Source organism: Eucalyptus grandis, chromosome 8, assembly GCF_016545825.1.
Source record: "Eucalyptus grandis isolate ANBG69807.140 chromosome 8, ASM1654582v1, whole genome shotgun sequence".
Classification (NCBI taxonomy): Eukaryota; Viridiplantae; Streptophyta; class Magnoliopsida; order Myrtales; family Myrtaceae; genus Eucalyptus; species Eucalyptus grandis.
This window is the reverse complement of record NC_052619.1, coordinates 72949432-72955431: the sequence shown is the minus strand read 5'-3', so window position 1 is coordinate 72955431 and position 6000 is coordinate 72949432.

Below are 6000 nucleotides of genomic sequence, written 5' to 3'. Positions count from 1 at the left end.
GGGAATGAAGAAAGGGAGAATACTGAGAAATCCATGAATGCAAACTGCGGACTCGGACACAATTCTTCTCAGCAATTCTACCAAGAACCAAATCATCTACCAAATAATCATTTGCCCCAAAACATAAGAGGCTTCGGACAACGTACCGTCAAGGCATTCCACATTCAGAACCAAGCAAGCAACTGAAGAAGCACCTACTTTGCGTTTTTCGGCTTGTATGAGCTTATCCGCGACAAACTGAGGACTCCCAAATTCCCGTAGGCTCGCAAGACGAACTGGACTCACCAGCAGTCCCACATTGTTGCTCTCCTTGGTTGACTCCTCAAACAGCACCGTCGCCCCTGCTTTGTCCACCTTCAATTCCCAAAAAAAAAAAAAAAAAAAACCCAATAGTATTCAAACAATACTCGGACCGTCACAGCATTCTTGCACGTCGGGCATCCTCAGTACATAGTACATTTTTATATAAAAAGTGTACCTTCGCCCAAGAAGAGGGTTAGAGGAGGGCGAAGCCGTCCTCGGAATCTGTGTACCTCTCCAGCTCCACTTCTTGTCGCAACGTCGCCATTGACGCGCTCGGGCCACACCCATTTAGCAGGACTGCGAAAATCGCCTGGCTTGCCTTTCTCTTGCTCGGACGAACTGTTGGCATCAAGAACCGGTCGCCCTCGTGGGGAAAGGCCGAAACTCCTGCGCGAAGGCCGTGACTCTGAGTCGGAACGCAAGGGGCGGTGATCGAGAATGAGGAATTGGACGTGAGAGGGCGGTGTCCGGAGAGGGCCAACCAAGTTCGGAGAGCCTTGGTCGGCGGAGCGGAGGAGAGATGGCGCGGACAGTGACATCATCGCTGAGTCAGTCGGGGGATGATGGAAACAGAAGCACGCATCCACTCGCGTGCTCTGTAAAGTGGAAAATCTCTCACCGACCTTTTTTTTTTCCTTTCGCAAGTTTTCTGGCTGGTTTTTTTTTTTTTAAATTCATTTGTTTGCTTTCTTGAGACAGAAATTGTAATTAAAAGCATTCTTTTAGATCGATCTTAAGAATTCCAACTCTCCCATTCTTTATGATGGGTTTTGCCTAAAGATATCCCCCTTATAACAGAATTATCTTATCTTCTGTTGAGTATTACCAAATGTAAGATATGATAAATTTTATTTTCTTTTTAATTTTGTCTTTACTGTTAAATGCAGCTTAAAGGTGCAAATATTCCCACTAAAAATATAAAGTACTCTCTAGATGAATATTAGGACATATGTCGTTAGTGAAAGAAAATTTTACACAAGCTGTTTCAACCACTCTCTATTCGAGAGATGGTAGAAAAGCGAATGGTTATAATGTTCAAATTGAGGGTTAATAACACCTCTTATGTAATTGATATTTTATGCATTAGGCTATACTAGAATTAACTCTTCTCCAAAGCGACTGAGGAATGAAAAAGAAAAAGTTATATGAAAAAATTAACCCGACATATTTAATTCACACGAAATCGTTATTTATTCATTATAGTCTATACAAACAGCTTAATGAGCTACTTTAGAACACTCGGGGTTTGTGGGGAGAGATTCAGTACATCATTTTCTTCCCCTCATCCGATCGTGGGCACTTCAGCGGTATTGCCCTTGTCGTCAACCCAAATGAATACGCGGTTACAGCAAATATCGAGAGTGAGAGGTTCCCTTCGATAGTACCACGCCAGTCACTTGCTGATTCTCATTCTCGATTATTTCCTTCGCTTTAGCCCCATTTATGCCTGCCAACTCCGGCCAACTGGATTTATTTATCGTCTTTGAAAATCCCAAAGCACAATAATGTCTATGTACACCATTGATGGGATGCCTCGCCGTCGATGCTTGAATCCCAAACCATTTGAAATTTGCTCATATCATGAAGAAAGGGAACCGCAAAATTAAGTTAGGCTCACGGGCAACATAGCATCCTGGGTAAGTGCATCCACCATCGTTGCATTGCAGGTAAGGCCCTTTCGGCATGTTTAAAAAATAGATGTAAGATATGTATTACATGGCGGCCACTCCCTATATGTAATACCCATTCGGACGATGGTTAATAACTATGTTACCATCGTTGAGAAGTTTAGATGAAATTATCTCAATATCTAAATGAAGAAGAGAGTTTTAATTACTCTATTGGACACAAATTGCGCAACCTCAAGATCTCCATAACTAAAACAAAAACATGCATAATTGAGTAAAAATATTAACGCATCTATTTTAGGATCCATCGTTCTTTATAGCGGAAGCAGAAAAGAGATTATTCACGCATCAAGTCATTCTCCTCTATTACCCTCCATATCACTAGCTCAATGAGGTGGCCCCCTCACGTTTAGCGTTAGGTAACAATATTTATAGAGTTTCTAACTAGGCCCCCTCATTACGGGCCAGGCTCAATTTGGCCCACACTAACCAGCCCCATATTAGACTAATTAAGAAACCTTCTATCTCACTTTAGACCAATCTTATTTTACGGTAACCATAAAAACAGTAAATTACAATATCAATTAATGTAATCCACATTAGGAAAACTCTTACATTCTCCCACTTGGACTATATTAATTGAAATCGTACTGTATGTGTGCACATTGGTCCAGAGATAATTCTTAATAGTCAATAATATCTCATAAAGTTTTAAACATCGAATCATGGCGATAGCTGCATGTATACACATAGAGCCTTTCATGGTTATGAATGTTCTCAACTTTATTGATATAAATTCAATATGGTAGTGTGGCAAATGGATAAAATCTCTCATAGAGAGGTCTCATTTGTCAGTCACCATCTCTTACCTTAAGCGACATAAAAACTTGTGCCATTAGAGAATGTCTTATGGTTTCAATGAACCCACATATGTCTTGTCCTTAAGGTTAACATTTTTTTATGTATAATAAGACATATGCACAAGGCTAATAACCGGATTCTCCTAGCCTTCACTCAAAGTTTTTACAGTACCTTGAGACTTTATCAATATGTATTTAACATAATAACAACACTTTCAAAAATATTTTATTGAATGCAAAAATTGATACATATCAAACCGTTACTAAATGTAACGAACATAGATGTGAACTTTATTAGAGTAAAGCTAAAATAGCTCCCACTAAACAACACAATCTCATGATGGTCCTAGGCCCATGCTAATGACATGTCGCTCAAATACACATGGGCGTATGCCTTTAATTAGTGGATCTATAATCACATCATCTGTGGAAATATGCTATATTATAATGTCACATTTTTTTACCGTTTCTTTATGGTCAAAAATTTTGATCGCCGTATATTTAGACCCCTTGAGACATTTGTTATTAAATAATATTACAAATTTATTGTCTCAATACAACTGTATGGGTTTATTCATCAAATTAAAACGATCAACTCCATCATGAGATTCTGGAGCGTAATAGCCAAAGTAACAACCTAAAAGAATGTTAGTAACACTGCTTACATAGTAGAAGATAACATAGAACTTTATTTATTGCACTTCCTGCTAATATAAATGTGTATTCCATTATTGATTTCATGTCATCATAATAGCTAGCAAAGTTTACATCTGAATACCCTACTAGCTGCAAGAATTGAATATATTTGTAAATTAACATATAATCTCTTGTCTTATTTAAGTACCTTAAAACCTTCTTGGCAGTAACCTAGTGATCGTATCCTGGATTTGACTGATATCTTCCTAGAAGTCTTGTCATAAAGACAATATTTAATCTAGTGTAAATTCAAGCATATATTATACTTTTAAGTGCACTACAACAAGGTATACCATTTAACTAGATTTTCTCAATATCTAAATAAGGATAATGTGATAGATTCGGTCTATCACCTTTAACAACATGAGCAATTCTTGGCTTGCAATGATATATATTGCATATTTTCAAAATACGATCAGCAAATGTCATTTGAGAAAATATAATATAATATGACGAAAACAATCCTTATGGACCTCAATACAAAAGATAAAAGATGTCTCAAGGTCACTACTTGTAAACAAAATATCATGTATATAGAGTATGAGAAAAATAAATTTCCTCTCATTGACCTTACAGTATATTGAATTACTTTGTTCTCAATTGAACAAAATAATAATACAATGAAACTTTATGAAACTTTAATAATATTATCTAGAAATTTGCGTAAAATCATGAATAAGACTTTTCAGTCTACACACAAGTTTACTTGAATCTGCTGCAAAATCCTCCAGTTGCACTTATATAGATTTTGTATCTTTTTTACGTAACTCCATATAAAAATAAAATAAACTATTAATACCACGTTCACTTTGAAAGAATCTTTAAAAAAAAAATACTATAAATTATATCAAATAATAGTACCTTAAACTTCAACAAGTTTAGTTTATGGTATAGGAGATTCCATACTTGTCTATACCACATATCTGTATAGACAAAGACAAAGACACATTGATTTTCCATCATACTATTATCTTTAATAGTCTGAGAGCAGTTATCCTCTACAATTATGTCAAACTGTAGAAACTTTACAATATGTGATTTTCATAATATTTGTACATTCTTTAGGGTCATAAAATTGATATCTCTTTTAACAATTTGGTTAAGATAAAAAATAATTTCGAGTGGATCTAAATTCCAATGCACTTAATATTGGATTAGATCACTTCACTTTTGCATAACACCTCTAAATTTCATATGATTCAAATAGTTTATGTCCAGTCTATAACTCAAAAGAAGTTTATGAAATAGTTTTTATATATGAAAATATTGTTTTCAAAATATCAGCCTAGAGAAGACTGGATAAATTAGTCTTACTAATTATACTCATCACCATGTTCAATATGATGCATTTATACTTTTCAGCCAAATCTTTTTATTATGATTTTCAGGTATAGTAATTAAGTTACCACCCAGAATTTATCAAGTATTTGACAAATGACCCTTTAAGCTATTTCGCATTGTCATACTTGCCAAAATACTCACGGCCAATATTAAACCTGGCAACCTTTTAAGACTAATTGTAATTGTTTTATTGTTTTATCTCGGGCATTTTCCTTAAATAAAAAACTTTCGGAAACAATATTTTAACCATATGCGAGATGTATATGTCATTAGGACTTAAACACAATCTTTGCAGATGTGTCCTAATTTCTGTATTATACAAGACATAATTACAAGCCACCAAGGCTTCCATCATTTTATAGCAGTACAATTCACAAGCAAAGCACTTTTCAAGTGTTCCAACACTTCATGGACAGTAAGCAAATTATATTGTTCTTTTCTCAAGCAACAAATCATATGTCAACAACTTCAAATTTGAAGCAGTAAAAACTTCAATAATAGTTGAGTTATTAATTATAGAAAATGTGACTAAAAAACAAGTAATGTATATAATTAGTATTATGTGAGCACTGTGTAACTTAACGTACAAGTACATATCTAGAGAGTTACACACAAAATTATATAATCACATTTGAGTAGAATACATGACATGCAGTTGTACACTCCTCATATGATAGCAGTTATGAGAATATATTTTAATATTTGACCTTTGGGCATATGAACCACTAGGATCAGTGACTCCTCCACCACACCATCATGCATCCCTCCATGAACTAATACACAATCACCTCCTTTGGGAGTATGACTATGCATTACACCAAGAGACATTCCAATCAATATACAATATTGAAAATTTTCAAACCCAATCAAGTGTGCTACTTTGGCAGTCACAATTAAATTGAATCCTTGAAACTCTCTCATACTAGGGATATAATCTTTACATCTCACATACACCATATACATATGGTTTTAACTTTAGTGATAGGGGCAGCATATCACTGAAATCACATATCATGCTAATTACATTGTCTTATTCATTAATAAAAATTAATCATATATATATAATCTGAAATATAGATTGCTGATTTAGAGGATCTATCAAAAGTTAACATTAATAGCAATACATGGTACACGAGATCAAAAAACGTGACAGCTAATCCACTATTGCTCAT